The sequence below is a fragment of the Microtus ochrogaster genome, unplaced genomic scaffold, assembly GCF_000317375.1.
Source record: "Microtus ochrogaster isolate Prairie Vole_2 unplaced genomic scaffold, MicOch1.0 UNK61, whole genome shotgun sequence".
Taxonomy (NCBI): domain Eukaryota; kingdom Metazoa; phylum Chordata; class Mammalia; order Rodentia; family Cricetidae; genus Microtus; species Microtus ochrogaster.
Window position 1 is genome coordinate 1,171,588 of NW_004949159.1, and position 18,296 is coordinate 1,189,883.

Here is an 18,296-nt window from a genome sequence, read left to right on the forward strand (position 1 = left end):
TGAAAAATTATGACAAGATTTCATTTCAACAGAAGCTATAATTAAAGACGGATGGCCAACTTTAGATTGCATAGAGAAAAATGTGAAAATATATTCTCTGTAACACAATTAAGACCAAGTTGACCACCATTACCACTCTTATTCAGTCTAGTGCTTGAAATTTAAGCCAGGACAATATGACATCATACAAGGATATAAATTGGAAATAAAACTTGTGAGTGTTCTTATTTGCAGATGACATGATCCAACATAAAAAAAACTCTCTGAAGACTTCACCAGAAAACTCTTAAATCTAATAAGTACTTTTAGTAACATAGCAGGATTAAAAAATATTGTTCAATAATTATTAGTTTTCTACAGTAATGTTCACAATGGCATCCCCAGGCAAAACAAATAGGAATGAATTAGAATGGCAAAAGAATACTACAAGGGGAATTTAAAAAATCTTTTAAAAAGGAAAATAAAATAGTAGAAAGATAAAGACATCGCATATTTATTGGTTGACAGAATTTATATATTGAAAGTGGCTGCATTACTGATTTAATCCCCATTAAACTTCTGATGATATTCTTCCCAAAAGCAGAAAAAAACCCATCCAATTCACATGAAAACTCAAAACGACCTTTTTGTCTTGAGCAAAAGTGTCAGGATTGTAAATATGATTCCATGTGATTAAAAAAAGTACTTATGTGTATGTGTGTTTTGCCTACATACATGTATTATGTGTAGTACTTACATGCCTGGTGTTTGTGAAAGTCAGAAGAGGATTTCAAATACCCTGTAATTACAGATGGTTGTGTGTGCTGTGTGAGTGCTGGGACTCAATCCTGGTCCATCGTAAGAGCAACACGTGCTCTTTACCACTGAGCCATTTCTCCAACCCCAGTTCACCTGGTTTTAAATTACACTATAGATCCACAAAAAAGTCAGCACAATAATGGAACAAAGGCAGACACATAGAAGAGAAGAGAAAGAGAAATGGACTCACGTAAGTATAGCCTTCTGAGTTTTACAAAGATGACGGAAATCTACAATAGAGCAGAGTCAGTCTCAGTGAAAAAGGATGCTGGGAAAACTAGCCAATCATAGGAAGAAGACAGAAAGTTAATCCTTACTCCTCATTTTTCAAAACAAATAATAATGTGTATTTAAAACTTTAATTTGAGTCTCCAAACTTTGGAACTTCTAAAGGAAAATAGAGAAAAAAGTATTTCAAAGTCTGAGTATAAATAGAGAGTCTATGGAAAGATTTCTAATAGTTCTAGAAATAACAGAAAATGTTGACAACTGGAGCTAACTTTAAATGAAGTTAAATATGGTTCTGCACTGTGAAAGAATAAAGAGACAGCATATAGACAGAAAGAATATTTTTGGCAGTTATTCATGTGGCAGGGTATTAATATCTAGAATATCTAAAGAGGTTAATTACTGCAAGAACAAATAACCGAATCAGCAAATGCACAAATATATTTTAATGAGCAAATTAAAATGGCCAAAAATATTAAAAGATGTTTAACATGTTTAGCCACCCAAAAAGTGTAGCTGCATTGAGATTTATCCTTACCCCAGGCAGAATGGCTTTTATTCAGCAAACAAAAACAAGTAATGTTCATAAGTGTGTGTGATAAAAGTAATGTTTGTTCAGAATGTATATGAGTCTAACAGCTTTATAAACAGCAGAGATATTCCTTAAAAATCTAAAACTGAACTACATTTTAATTTAGTTAAACCATTATTAGATATATACTCATAGGAAATGAAATCCACATTGATTAGAGGTACCTGAATATTTGTAAATTTGTGACAATTTGTTTACAATGTTCAAGGTATAAAGTCATCACCACGTGATTCAACTATAGGACTAAGCAAGACCCGAAGAGGAATAACACCAGCAGACATGCCATTGTGTGAAGTAGACATCTCACCCTAGTCTAGAGAACATCACATTTGGACAAGAGTCATAATTTCTAAGTGAAAAATGGAAAACACTATACGACATGGCGAGGTTTCGAAACTGACTCTTACAATGACCATTATAAAGAACCAAGTTCAAGGTCCCATATTGAACTAGAGTTGAAAGAGGCGAGTCTGGTCTCAAAATGGAGGTAAAACTGCCTCCCGGTCACCCCAAGCCTGACTCAGGCCGTCGCCTCTGCTGCCACAGCTGGGAGGAGGGCCATGATCCAAAGGAACCAGAACAGTTGAGGAAACTGTTTATTGGTGGTCTGAGCTTTGAAACCACAGATGATAGCTTAAGAGAACATTTTGAGAAATGAGGCACACTTACAGACTGTGTGGTAATGAGAGATCTCCAAACAAAACGTTCCGGCGGCTTTGGTTTTGTGACCTACTCTTGCGTTGAAGAGGTGGATGCTGCAATGTGTGCTCGGCCACACAAAGTTGATGGGCTTGTGGTGGAACCAAAGAGAGCCATTTCTAGAGAGGATTCTGTAAAGCCTGGTGCCCATTTAACAGTGAAGAAAATCTTTGTTGGTGGTAGTAAAGAGGATAAAGAAGAGTATAACCTGAGAGACTACTTTGGAAAGTATGGCAAGATTGAAACCATAGAAGTTATGGAAGACAGGCAGAGTGGGAAAAAGAGAGGATTTAATTTTGTGACTTTTGATGACCACGACACAGTTGATAAAATTGTTGTTCAGAAATACCACACTATTAATGGGCATAACTGTGAAGTGAAAAAGGCCTTTCTAAACAAGAGATGCAGTCTGCTGGATCTCAGAGAGGCCCTGGAGGTGGATCTGGCAATTTTATGGGTCGTGGAGGGAACTTTGGAGGTAGTGGAGGTAATTTTGGTCGTGGTGGAAACTTTGGTGGAAAAGGAGGCTATGGTGGTAGAGGTGGTGGCAGCAGAGGTAGTTATGGAGGTGGTGATGGTGGATATAATGGATTTGGAGGTGATGGTGGCAACTATGGTAGTGGTCCTGGTTACAGCAGTAGAGGAAGCTATGGTGGTGGTGGACCAGGCTATGGAAACTAAGGTGGTGGATATGGTGGTGGTGCAGGAGGAGGATATGACAGTTACAATGAAGAAGGAAATTTTGGTGGAGGTAACTATGGTGGTGGGAACTATAATGACTTTGGAAATTATAGTGGACAACAGCAATCAAATTATGGACCCATGAAAGGAGGCAGTTTTGGTGAAAGAAGCTCAGGCAGTCCCTATGGTGGTGGCTATGGATCAGTTGGTGGAAGTAGTAGATATGGTAGCAGAAAATTTAAAAAAAAAATCAGAAAAGGGCTACAGTTCTTAGCAGGAGAGAGAGCAAAGAGTTGTCAGGAAAGCTGCAGGTTATTTTGAGACAGTCGTCCTAAATGCATTAGAGGAACTGTAAAAATCTGCCACAGAAGGAGCGATGATCCATAGTCAGAAAAGTTACCACAGCTTAAACAGGAGGCCCTTCTTGTTCAGGACTGTTAGAGCCACTTTTTTTTTTTTTTTTTTTTTTGCAAAAAGTGCAGCTTTTGATTAATGCAATGTAGTGTCAATTAGATGTACATTCCTGAGATCTTTTATCTGTTGTAGCTTTGTCTTTCTTCTTTTTTTTTATTACATCAGGTATTTTGCCCTGTAAATTGTGGTAGTGGTACCAGGAATAAAAAAATAAGGAATTTTTAACTTTTCAAACAAACAAAAAAGGAACCAAGTTCAAGTTAATGAATACTAATGACATGAGTCCTGCCATCAGATCATCAAAAGAGACACAAATGTAATAAAAAATTTATATTCACTTATTGCTGTGAACATATATTGCAGGAGAAGAAATGACTATTAATTATGAACTTTTATAGAGTGGATATATTAAAAGATTGCAGTTAATTCAGATTTCCTACTGTATATCTCTGAGAGAGTATTTTACAACCATGATAATGTGATTAATGTAAGTTTAATGAGTACTAGATTAATTAATACTTAACAATTGATCTTAAGTGATATCAGTCACATTTTTAATGATGCATTACTTGCAATTAAGTGACTACAAAATTATCAAAGAACTTATGACACACTCTTGTTCCAATTTACATTATTAGGATTGGCTCTAGTGAGTCACACAAACAATTAAAATTGCCATTAAATTTTAGTTGTATAACACAAACTTGGTTATTCCTAGATTCAATTTTTCATGATGCATTCAGGCTTTGGAGTAAGAATACATTTATCCCTGTGAAGTTGTAATGTGGCCATCATATAATTCTTTTACAATGAGAGGAGCTCAGTTAAAGACTGAACCCAGTTTCAGAACTCAGACCAGCATGTCTCTTTTTTTTCCTAAATTCAAATATAGGTGTGTCTTAGAAGACTCATTATACTCAAGGAAATCTAAAAACAAACCCTAATACATGCAAACTAATAGATAGAATCATGACACATATTAAAAAAAATAAAAAATGCCACTTATGACAGCAAAATCTTATTTATATAGATATTTTTTCTTATTTTTACCAATTGGCTTTATAGTGTACAATGGAGCCCAGAGGGCATCGACTGGCTTTGGGTTGGCATTTAAAGTCTGTCTTATTTAATAAAATTATACTATCAGAATGGATCTGAAATGTGAGAAAAATAAAATAGTACCAGGAACCGCTAATGCATACTGAGACTTTACAATGTGCTAGGGACCATATTAAGGTTTCTCCATTGCAGTGAGGGCAGAGCGGGGTTTGAATCAGGTAAACCAGTTCCACGGTCTTTGTAATGTGAGAGTACAAAGTGACATCATAAAAACATCAAAAGATATAGTTATTCCTGCTTCTTCTTCCTCTAAGGATGGCAAATTTGTTCTTGATAATGAGTATAAATCATTGCTGGATTGGGTAATAATGATGCAATTGTTGTTTCTCAATGAGGAAATAGGAAGCCCAGAGCGAGTAAGCAGATTTCAAATCTTCCACTTACTTGAGTGCGTCATAAGCAGTCAATTGAAAGCCCGCCTGTGAGATCATGACTACCTCTATCAATAATTATTATGAGTAACTGTTTGCCAAGGATAGTTCTAAGTCCTTATTTCCTTATTTAATCATTTGTATCAGTCTTTCTGAGCCTAACATATACTACCAGAACACAATGATTTCACTTAGGTTAGGGTAACAAGCAAGGAACTTATTAATAGCAAACAGAAAAGATGAGATTGAAGCTAAGGGAAGGCAGTAACAAAACATGTGTTCTGGTTGTGTTCTTATGTAGTTAGGACGATATCTGGAAGTAGACAGCTCTGGAAGAGAGCCAAGTCTGGGGGTGAAGTTCATTAGAAGTACTAATGGGAGGGAGGTGATGTGCTGAATTTAGGAGCTTAGCATGCTATATTTGGAGGCTATGGTTAAAGCTATCAAGGCGAAAAGTGTACTGTGTGCAGGATTACTTAAATGAGAGCTAAGGATAAGATGACCCAGCAGGGAGTCTGGGACTTTGAATAGTCAGAGGTGGGAAACAGAGGACTAGCAAAGGTTACAGAGAAAGAGCTGTGAAAAATATGGTGAAAATCAGGAGAAACAAAAGACTGAGCATTGAAAAAGAAAGAGGTCAATAATGCTGAGGGGCTGCTGAGCCATGTATTCAGATCAGAACTGAAAAACGACCTTCTCATTCACCCATATGAAGGCTGACATTGATTTTAGTCTGTGTTTCTCAAAGCGAGCTTGTGATGGACGGCAACTAAGGCGATTTGATTAGCTGGTGCTCTCTAATGAGCCTGCTAGTGTAATTACTTTTTCCTTGAGCATACTTAAATGCAAGATGCAGGAGGCATTCTTTGGAAAGTGGATAAAAGAAACCTTGAAGTGCCTCATGAAACGTTTCCAAAGATGAGTCCTACCGGTTGGTAATTGAGAGGATTACCAAAGGAAGTCAGTAATGAAAGTAGTCTAGGAAACACAGAGTTAAAACAGTGAAACACATTTAATTTTTTACTTGGATCTTTTTAACTTTTAATGAACTAATGTAAAGTTGAATCTGCAAGATGCAGAGGAAATATCTGAATTCTGCAAGATATTTTAGGATTTACCTAAAGATCATATTTATTGTTGACTTGGCTTGTTTTCTTTTTAAATCATACTATCAGTTTTATAATAGTTTTAGACTTACCACTCTGAACCGATAAAACGACTGAGCAGAAAGAAAAGCATTCTTCTTCTAATAACCCTCCTATCCTCTGGTGTCCCCATTGTTCCTATCTTTCTTTCTTGTGACAGACAGATTCTTCACATACTGACAATTGCCCATACTAATACACTCTCCTAACCATGAAATCACTTATTTCTTATCACTTGAAAAGACAAATGACATAAGCACAAATGGGAACAAGGACAATGAAAAGCTAGCAAGGCATAGCATATGGAATCTGGTGAAGAAATATCGTCTTCGCCAGGGGTTGCCAGCATAGGCTTATATGGGGAGTTTGAAGGGGCATGCCAGTCAGACAAGACCAAGCTAGTTAGAAAGCTCAATGGCGTGTTTTTCCGGACACATGGGCTGCTGAGTCCTGTTTGGGATATCATAAATCCAAAGAGAAACTGGCAGTTAGAAAGTCTTTGATTTATATCTTCTAAATTATTTTCCCCAGGAATAATTCATCCTGAAGCTAATTATTAAGATACAAAGGTACCCTTGCACCATAGAGCAAAGTCCAGAAAGGCAGCCTCCCTGCTTCCTTCCTTTCTCTCGTGGACTGAGTCTCGGTCATTATTTGTACGTGACATGAAGGTGATGGTCAATGAGAGACACCTTCGAGAAGCTTCTGCACCATGTCTTCTAATTTCAGTATTATTTTCTTCACTCTTTTGCTCAAGCAATTATATTTTCAATGAAAATTCTGTCAAAGAAATTTTTCTGCATTGGCTAAATCAGTTGTTCTTTTTTTATTTTTTTTTAATTATTTATTAAAGATTTCTGCCTTCTCCCCCCACTGCCTCCCATTTCTCTCCCCCTCCCCCGGTCAAGTACCCCTCCCTCATCAGCCCAAAGAGCAATCAGGGTTCCCTGACCTGTGGGAAGTCCAAGGACCACCCACTTCCATCCAGGGATAAAACCGGACTCGCTGAACATAGCGGACAATGAGGACTACTGAGAACTCAAGAACAATGGTAATGGGTTTTTGATCCTACCGCACGTACTGGCTTTGTGGGAGCCTAGGCAGTAAGTAAGTAAGGTGGATGCTCACCTTACTAAGTCAGTTGTTCTTAAAATGTGGTACCTAGAGCAGTTTTGCAGCACTCCATTAGAAGTATCTCTGTGTGTGTGTGTGTGTGTGTGTGTGTGTGTGTGTGTGTGTGTGTGTGTGTGGCATGGGGGAGGGCCTTGCAGTTGAGTTGAGTGCTGTGCCCAAGGAGAACAAAGGGCATTGGATTCTTTAGAGCTAGAGTTACAGGCATTTGGGAGAATCCAACTTAGGTGTTGGAACCAACACTTGGGTCCTCTAAAAGAGAAGTATGCCCTCTAAACTTCTGAGCAGCTCTCTTGTTCCAGGATTTTAAATTCCTAATAATTGTTTTCTGAAGAAAATGCTTGACATCTGTTCCACCAGCAAATTTCGTGTATACATTACTGCTAACTATAACTGCCATGGTGCATATAGAGCTCCAGAATTCATTACCTTATAACTGGAATTCTACACAGTTCTCCAACACCTTCCAATCTCCCCGACTCCCAAGTCCTGGGCATTACAATTTACTTTTTTGTTTAATGAGTTCAACTTATTTTTTTAACTTTACACTTAAGTATATCATGTAATATTTATCTTCCACATTTAAGTGACTTGATTTACAATGTGCAGTACCTAGAACATTCGAACAAAAACATCTTCATCTTTCTTTTGTCTAGCTTTGAGAAGGATAATTCAATTAGTGTTTGCTGACTGCTATTCTCCATCTAAATATGTTATGCCTTCTTTACTTAAGCAATGCTTCCTACTACCTAGAGGCACAGGATAAGAGTGCATGGGCAGTGGTGTTATACTGTGGTCTCACAGTGAGATGTCAGTGAATTGTTGACATTTGTGTTGTCACTCACATCACTGCTATTATTATTACTTTAAATTATAGTGATTAAGTTTTGTCCTTGAGCAAATAAATTACCTTCAGATTTAGCTCTAGTTCCATAGAAGCAAAATGTAAATTATGATAAAAACTCCCTCACAGGCAGTTAAAATATTTAAAATGAGAAATACATGCAAATTACTCAGTGGAATGCCAGACGTAAGGTCTGTGCTCCTTAAAAGTGATTTCTCTCCTGTGTCTTCTCTGAAGGACATTTTTTTGGTAAGATTTTGACTAACTCTCAGGTGTAAGAATGTCCTGGCCTTCACATGGAAGAGTTTTATCTTTTACTCTCTTTGGAAAAGATGTCACTGAAATTTCTGAGCTTCAAAGTGATCCTTGGTCATGTGAAATAAAAATAGTATAATGGGTCACAGAACCACTAAAGTAAAGACTTGAGCTACGCATAACAAGACAAAACAAGAGGGCCAGCAAGATAGCTCAGTCAGTGGAGGTTCTTGTTGCCAAGTCTGAGGACTTAAGGTAAATTTCCATGGTACTCATGGTGGAAAGAGGGGTCCAACACTGGTAAGTTGTCTTCTTCCCTCCACATTTGTGCGGTGTCATGTAATAAAACAAATTTAAAGAGAAGAAAAAAATTTTGAATGCCATCAGGGTAAACTGAGGAGAGTAACCCTTGAGCTGACAGTTCCTGCATCTTCTCTTGGGAACATCAAATATAATCAACCAAACAACAGTCAATAAAATGATGGCAAAAAATGAAAAAAAAATAACCTGCTAATGTTGATAGGATAAGCTGTTACACTTGTAGAAGGCAGTTAATGGGCATAAATGGGATGTCTTCTGCAAATAACTCTGGTGTTCATCAGCAGCGATTTATTCAGGTTTTCTCAGGCTCATTTTGATGGCACAGCCTGTAGACCTTCATCTTTGCCAGGATTTGAAGCTAGATCCCATATTAAAGTGTCTTGTAGATTTTGGGATGACTTTTTACCTTTTTAAGGTTAAACTTATTTCCTTTTCTTTCCATCCCCATCCCATTCTGCACTGTATGCTAAAATACAAGGTCACTGGTCTCACTTTCATTATCTTTCCTTATCTCTGAAGGATCAAAGGGGTAAAAGAAGGATAAGTGAGAGTCAAATAAGAGGAAATTTAGCTCTTTGGTTTGGTGTAGGGTGTCAGAAAAGGGAAGCTGTTGGTGAAAATGGAAGATATTCTCAGATAAAAAATGTGCATCCAATTTTATGTCTGCCTGTATTTTCTGAGTGTCTATTAGCCAGTAAAACTATTGTATGCATTTTCCAATCTCTAGCAAGCTAATTAAATAAGTCCAAAATTTTTTAATAGAACCTATTGTGCATAAGAATTTTGGCCCAGGTAATTTTTTCTCACTGCATACATACTTGGCTAACTACTGGGCTTCTGACCTTATAACATGTATCAAATGTCTTTAACACATGATTGAGTCTTGTTGGGCAGCTTACAACATCTTACTAATTTTTATACATGTCATAATGTGTTGAGTGGGATTTGTTTATCATATAGAATGTGTGTGTGTGTGTGTGTGTGTGTGTGTGTGTCTAAGTTAACTGGAGGATGATTTTCTTTTTGTTCAACATACTATTTATTTCATCCTTAAATAATTAAAGTGGGTGCTTAACCTTCTTGATTATATAACATGGTTGATGTAAGTAGGAAAATAAAAATTTGTTTCTTCTGTCCAGTTACAAATGAAATGAATCTCTAGATATATTACAAGTGTGACTGGTGAGGTAACTTTACTAGAAAGGGTATTTTCTGCCAAGCCTGATGATATGAGTTTAATCTCCATTGATGATATTGGATACCCTTCTGTATGGGTGTTGCTTTCTTATTGGCTGATGAATAAAAGTGTTTGGGCCAATGACTTAACAGAATAAAACCAGTAGGGAATATATATATGAGAGAGAGAGAGAGAGAGAGAGAGAGAGAGAGAGAGAGAGAGAGAGAGAGAATATATGGAGTCAAAGGGACTCATTGTAGCTGCCTAAGGAGACAGAAGCTAGAATCTTACCTAGAAAGCCACAGCCTGGCGGTGATACACAGATTAATGAAAATGGGTTAATTAAGATATGTACAACCACACTTAAGCTGTTGGCCAAGCACTGTTGTAATCAATATAGTTCCTGTATGATTATTCAGGTCTGGGCAGCTGGGAAATGAACTAGCAATCTCTGTTTACACTCCATGTCCTTATGGTGGAGGGAGAGACACACTCTCTGTTCTCCAGTGGCTACATGTCCATCATGGTTCATAAGGTATGCTACCTGTTCTCCTCTCTCTCTCTCTCTCTCTCTCTCTCTCTCTCTCTCTCTCTCTCTCTCTCTCTCAGTGTATGTGTGTGTGTCTCACGTGTGCACACACAAACACATGCAAATTAGTAAATAAAGTTAATAAAAAATTGGAAATATTTTAGCTGATAGTTTAAGTGCACGGATTTTCGTGTGTTGAGCCATCCCTGCATCTCTGGGCTGAGGCCGACTTGATCATGGTGGATGATGGTTCTGATGTGTTCTTGGATTCGATTTGCCAGTATTTTGTTTAGTGTTTTTGCGTCAATGTTCATGAGTGGGATTGGTCTGTAATTCTCTTTCTTAAAATCAATAAATATTACATGCATAAAAGAAAAAAATTAGAAATATTTCAGCTGATAGTTTAAGTGCAATGGATTTAAGGATCTTTGTGCTCTGGATATATCTCAGAAACTGCCTTTAGTTTACAAACCTTTGGCAAGGTTCAAAGGAAATAATTCACATGATTTGTGTCCCAGAAATGCTCAGCAATTTACATTAGAAACTATTCGCAATTGCTTTAAAAAGTAAAACCTAGTCACTCAAATGACAGTTTAAAAAAAACAAAATATTTTTTTTTTTGCACAGTATTTTGTTAACAGTTGCCCTCAGACTGCGACATACTAGGTTCAGAGCATTCCTTCTTTCTGTTCTTATAATGCAAAAAAGAACATTTTATAGTTTCTGCTACCAAGGGTGTTCAAGGATAAAATATGTCACTTTACATATATTTTATGGGTACTCAAATGTGGATTAATTCATAAGAGATTAACTGAATTGAAAAAATAATGACCTAGTAAATGCTTAGGATTTTATGACTATAAAATCCCTTTGGCCCCTCTGGAAATCTCTCTTCTAGCTGTGATTATTTCCCACAGTGCCAGCCTTTTCTCATTCTCTGTCATTCAGTTTTCTCTACTGGGTTCAAGCTCATCAACCAATGAGTGCTGGAGGAATTGTGGCAATGCATTATGCTGGCTCCTATATGGGTCAAGGTCACAGGTGGCTGTCAATCATATCCTCTAACCTTCTCTACCCTCTCTACTCAGGCTTTTACAGTGATCAGAGACAATCAACCCAGGCTGATTTCTCATATCTAAAAAATAATGATTAGTCCCCAGGACCATTTCTTGTTAATAATGATTTGATGAGTGAGTTTATGATCCAGTATAGTAGCTGGAATAATTAACTTCAGATATATATCAATTATTATAAATTTAGTAAAAAAAATCAGTGTGAAGATCTTTCTGAAGTGTTTCAAAAGTTGATCTCAGAGTATAATGTGGTCGTTAAACGTGTGATACAGGGCTTTGCCCAACTATTCTTTTGCTCATTCATAAAGATTTCTGACCATGTAATCTTACCCTAGATCTCCAAGGGAAAAATTTCATCTTTGCTCATGTGTTAAAACATCATCAATTTCTGAAGATATGGTCTTATTCCATGCCTCCAGCTGTGAATTCTCATTTCTAATCCCAACCTATAAGGGCCTCTTGACTATTTAAATCTTTGTGATTACTTAGTAGTTTCTCATTTTAAACATTATTTTTAGTCTCTTTACTATTACAGGTATTTGGTATTTGGGGGAGCAAGTATTGGTAAATTATTAACAAAAATGAAGTCTTTTTGCTTTCATAACTCTTTACCCAACCTCTTAAATTCTTTTTCTCTGCTGTTACCAGCTCCAACATGCAGTTCAGGCATGAAAAGACCTCAGCAGCCTTTACTACTCAGCTATTGCCTGGTGACAGGCACTGCATGGAGAGATTGTGCCTTTACTAGCAGTTTGTCCATGGTTTAAAGGGATCTCCACCACCTGTTATGCTGAACTGATTTTATAAATATACACATTTAGTATAATCACAGTGCATCTTATGCAAAGGAAAAAGTTAGGCCTCTGGGAGTGAAAAAGTATTTCACATCTATTATGCTCTATCTGAATACTTTTAGACCTGATGAAGGGAGACAAACAGAGGAAGTAAAATTGAAAACAGTATGCCTGTATAGAAGGAGTTAAAGAAATCCAGTAGTCCAGACATAGTAGTATACAGCTTTCTGCACAGCATTCAGAGACAAAGACAAATGGCCTCTGTTGGTTCATAGTTAGTCTGTTCTATATAGCCAGTTCTAAAGTTCTAAGCCAACTATTGCTACACCGTGAAACCCTCTCTGACAAAACAAAGAAAAAGAGCCAGCAAGTCTGCACATGTTGCCAAGTCCTTCATGCTCTAGATGTAAAACTTTAGGATGGTGAGAGAGATAGGGCAAAATGAGAAGAGCATGCTTGCACTGGAACTCCTCCGACTCAGCTCTATTAGGCCCCAAACAATGAAACTTCCAAGGACAGTGTGTAGTTGAAGAAGGCAAAGATGGCGAGGCAGTACTGGAGGGGCTATCAGTGCTCTTGAGGACTGTGTGGAGAACATGGACAACAAAATGTTAATCTAACTATAAATTTTTATCCCTAGCAGACATTTGAATCACCTCTTCTGCCATTGTGGTGCTTTTGTCATCGTGGTGATTTCATGGCTCTGGGAAGTGGCATGCTGATCTTAAGTTAGTAGCATAAAACGTAAAGAAATCTTATAAAGTTACACTCCAATCTACATGATTTGTCTCACATTTATCTAGACAGAAGCCACAGTGGATTGTTGTTCTGTCTCTCTGTGGCAGTTAAGAAGTGATCTACTTCATTAGCAAACTCAAAGTTACCAAAGATGAGGTAGTTTTCCAGAGGGGGAAAAACATATGAACTTGTTAGACTGGCTCAAACACTCACAGTTGTTGACTTTTACAAAGTTCATCTACAAGTTGCCAGTATGACTTTGCTCAAGAAGACAAAAGTGCCAGAACCTAGGAAGCTACTGCGGACCGAGCTTTAATCAGACACAAAATCTGTAAGCCCTTGGAGAGCCAAGGTATTAAATCTTGGAATGTAAATATAGGAGAATCTAGAGTCTTACTTCTAAGAGCCACAGCAGCAGGAAACTAGCCTTCTCAGGAAGGAGAGAGTTAATTTCCTAGAAATGCCTCTTTCTCACTGCACTTAGAGAATTAGCTAGAATCCATGCATCTGAAAATGGTGTTCATGCACTCAGTTTGCTTCTTCCATGCTCATGTTCTCTCCAAATACCATGTGGACACACCCAGAGGCAATGTTGATCCAACCAGATTGATCAACTGGAATTAAATCATCAATGATGTCTATAACTTTAGTCAGATTCCACAAATTAATATTTTCCAGATTTAAAGTGTAGGAAGAAACCATACTGTATACTATTTGTACAAGTGGCTGTTTAAAATCCAGGGTACCCCACCAATTACATTTATAGTAGTATATTATTTCCTCCCAACACAAGAGAAGTTCCACGTAGATGGAAGTTTCTGTTCTTCCCTGTCCTGCAGTCATTCAGTCCCAGAAAAGCACTGAGATCACAGGTGTGAGTCCTCATGTATGGCCAAATATCGAATTTAAATAGAATATTCTTGTATTAGCTTCCCTTTGTTGATTTTGTTTACTCCAGGTGATGGCAGTAAAGGACTTTTACTCCAGCTGAAAGAATGAAAAAGGTAAAGCTTAATCATTTAAACTTCTTCCGTGGAGGAGAAGACAGGCACCTGTTTGCACCCCCCCCACACACACACACATACACACAGGCACCTGTTTGCGCCCCCACCCCCCACATACCTCTCATTTAAATAAGAACCAAGAGTCAGGAGATTATCAAACTGACAACATCCTTGTTGAGACTAAATGATATGGTACAAATGTGTTTTGATTAGATTTGTTCTCTGTTTTTCATCTATGACATGTTTTAGCCTAAGATACAACACACGATGTCATGTGTTCTCCTAGAAATATTTACACCCCACCTCTGCCATTTTACAGTGCACTTGAATGAAAATCAGATAGAATGTTCAGGAATTGGTGAGACCTCAATAAAACTGTTTAGTTAAAGTTGTCACAGAAGGCAGATGGCGCCAGAGCTGTGTTACACCAGTGACAGTTTTCAAATGAAAATCTTGTATTAAACCTGGAGAATGCCAGCCAGGACTTCAGTAGATAGGATACCAATTATGATGAGAAGAAAGAACAAAAAGAGACACTCACATATAACAGAAAACAAGTTCATTGTGCTGGCTACAATTGCAAGACAGCAAGCTTTAATTTTTTTTGTTCTTCAACAAAACAACAGTGGAGGTTTTTTTTGTTGTTGTTTATTTGTTTGGCTTTAAGGAAAGAGACAAACATATTTTTAATTATGGGCACTGATTATTATTAGTAGTATTACTGCAAATTTTCTCTTATGGAAATTCAAGATTTTCTATGTTGATCTCTGAATTCACTGTGACCTACAGAAATGTTAAACTAGAAGGTCCCACTTCACTTGCTGTGTGTTAGGAACATGGGATATAAACATTGCTTTATTAACTGCTGTTCCTCTTCTTTTTGTCATCTCTGCTGTTGAACTACTCAAAGCTCGGAATGTGGGGCTTGCTCTAAACGGTAGAGCTTGCCAGGAGAAGCCCTGGGAATGTAACTCAGAACTTTTTATTCTTTCTTCTGACTTATGCTATTATTCCTTTGTTGAGTGCATAAAAACAAAAGTAGAAAAATGTTATTAGACAGTAACAATCGAAGCTGCTGTTCTCTCTGTGGTCAGATCCTCCATGTGGATGAGGGAACATGACTGCCCCCTGCTGGCAACTACCTGATGTGTTTGAGGGCTTCTGCCTGGCAAATTGTTTCCATTCTTTTTCCTGGGCCTCCTTCCCATTTGCAGAGATCCCTTCTGTTCTGATCCTTTAGGGGAAATTGACACCAGGCTACATTAACCATCTTCTCGGCTTGCAAATCTGCCTTTGCTCTTTCCTAAGGGGATATTTTACAATTTTATTTTCTAATCCAATTATAACAACAAAACACTAGATTTTAAAGATTTCAGGTTAAGGGAGAAACAACACATTTAGCAGAAAACTGGCAATTTGAGTTTCTATGAAGGAGAGCTCCTGGCAGAATAACCTGTAATTTCCTCAAGATCATGCAACTGATTAGTATCTGTAACCTATCTAACTCACACCAGCCTTTGAGTTCTGTGTTGTGTTAAAAATTGCAATTACAGGTATGTGAACTATAAAAAGGCAGTGTATAGACTATGCTAACAGTAAAATTATTAGAACAATATTTGTCAAATTGAAAGCGAATATAGAAAGAGGAGCAGGAATATGGGGAGGAGGAGGGGGAGGAAGAAAAGAAGAAAAAGCGAGGGAGGAAAAAATGTCCCTAGATATTTTCTACTGTGTTAATTACTTTTGTCATTGCTATGACCAAAATCCTGACAAAAACCAAGTACTGGGAAAGTGTTTTCTTTGGCTTATAATTTGAGAAGATATGGTCCACTATGGTATGGAGGACATGATAGAGAAATAATTTAGGTGGCAAGTGCATCTTGAGTCAGGGATTAGACAAGACATGTGACCAACTTTTAAAACGTCAAGGCTAGACTACCTGTACTCAGTGATCCCTGTGACATTAAGGGGCCTGCTTGTTGGGGTTTCTGTCCTGCCCAGTTCCCCACAGCTGGCAAGCCCCAAAGAAAATCACACATAGAGTCTACATTAATTATAAACTGATTGGCTCAATAGCTCAGTCTTCTTATTAGCTCTTATAGCTTGTATTAACCTATTATTTTTATCTATATTAGCCATATTGCTTGGTACCTTTCACAGCTGGGAAGATTACATCTTGCTTTTTCGGTGGTCTGGGCTGGACTGCGAGGGGAGCCTCCTGCTTCCCAGAATACTCCTGTTCTCATTGCCCTGCCTCCACTTCCTATCTGCTTGACCTGCCTATACTTCCTGCCTGGCCAATCAGCGTTTATTTAAAATATGATTGACAGAATACAGACAATTCTCCAACAGACCCCATTTTCTCTATTCTTCCATGTTCGGTAGGTTCCACAGCCTTCTGAAATAGCACCAAGAGGTGGGGACCCAATATTTAACACATGATTCTGTAAGGGACAATTCACATTCAAACAATAACATCAAGATTTTACTTGCTTCTTATGGTATTTATGGGAAATTGGCCTTCTGACTAGTAACTAGATGTTGCTAAATTCAAATCATTCCTGGAACCATCCTACTTCTCTACTGACTTTTGGGTAGAGACTCCTCAGTGCCTTTCTCCATGGACCACGGGTACACAGCTTTCCCTTGTACACTGGTTTCCTCTCAGGCTTGGAGCTGTCCTCTAGTTTGGTGGCTTTCTCATTCTGTAGCACCTGAATCTATACTTTTGATCTTTTTCCTCATATTTTATCATATATGTTTTATCTTTACTCTTACCTGCATCTTCTCTTATAGAGATATTTTGGTAAATGAAATTTTTATTCACCTAATTCTACTTTGGGTAAGTTTCTTAGAGGAGAAAAACTATTAGAATCAGTGAGAGTGTCTGGTTGTCCCCAGTGCATCTCATACAATTGCAACCCAAGCATTGGTGAAGGTATTGTCAATTATATTAATAATCTAATGTAGATAATTTGTCAAATGTTTAGTGATGACATGCTTCATTGCGGTAATTCTGTATGATTTAGATATCCTGACAGAAGTTATATTCAGTAAGCATCATGACTTTCCAGTTCCTAAAAGCATGAAGAATAGTCCTACATAGTTTTATATGTAATGTTTAACATATAAATTAAATGCACAAATCTATAAGTGATAAAAGAAATGTCAGTATATTAGAAACTCTTTATTGCTGAGTAAACTCCCCTTGAGCATGAAAGTATGCTGTGGCTATCTGTGTTTCTTCCTTGAAAGAAACATTAGAACAGTATGGAGTGCAGTCTTCACTACAGGGGAATTCTGACCCCGATCCATGATGGAGGTCAGTGTTGTTGAGCAAGGGTCTAATTAAGCCTTCGCATTTGGTAAATGCCTCTACATGATGTGCAGTTTACTCTTCTCTGCTGTTCTCTGCAGACTTTTAAAATAGCGATAAAAACAGACCCATTTAAAGCAAAGGTGGCCTGGGCTGCAGTCTAATATTGAATCTCAACCACGGTTTCTCCTCTGAAGTGATATAATAATAGGTAATTATGCACACCAGATAACCATTCCTGTTGAACTCCGAATAAGATACTGAATGTCTACCTAATTAAAGTTGTTTATGGGATTTTCATGGAAGTCAGCTTTATAATTATGGTGAATTTTACTCAGTGCTAATATTTTCTCCAAGCAGTCTAGCCTTTCCCTAAAAAATTGAAATCATAATAAATTGAGCCAAACAAAAACTTAGTGGTAAAGAGTAGAGGCATTAAGTATGCAAGTATAGTCATACAACATATATATTATGAAATTATGATAAGTCACAGAATATGGTATTCTCAGCTTAATTTATTCTGGGTAGAGGATGATGATGATGACAGCAATGACAATGAATCTGCTAGAAAAATGTATTCTTTATTTAGAAGAATTTTGTTTTTTCATCCATCACAAAATTCTGTTGCAAAATTCATATTTGGAACCTGATTTTTATGGACAAAGTTACATGCACACATACACACACATACATACAAACACACATGCACACACAAATACACATAAGAAAAAAACTAGTGTAAAAATAAAATAAAGAATTCCCCTTTCAGTTGCTGACATCTCTCAATATTACTTCCCCTGTCAGCCACTGCTAAGGCTGCTGCAGTACTGGAGAGCCTAAACAGCCCACATCAAAAAATAAATAAATAAAATTATAACTGCCTTTTTATCTAGAGAGCCAATAACCAATGCTCTGTCACTTTTGTCACCTGAATAATGTAATTTTTGAACCCTGTAGACCATTTAAGAGGATATGACTTGTTTTATTCTCTCTTCTCAATCCCTCTGAGAATATGCTTCAATCTGTCAGACCCTGTATCACTTTTATACAACATTCTTTTACTTCTT

The 18,296-nt window shown here is 37.4% G+C and overlaps 1 pseudogene; it reads left to right on the forward strand.

The window, feature by feature from the left end:
- The first annotated feature begins 2,085 nt into the window (after window positions 1–2,085).
- Window positions 2,086–4,956, forward strand: LOC101994258 (annotated as a pseudogene).
- Window positions 4,957–18,296: the final 13,340 nt, after the last annotated feature.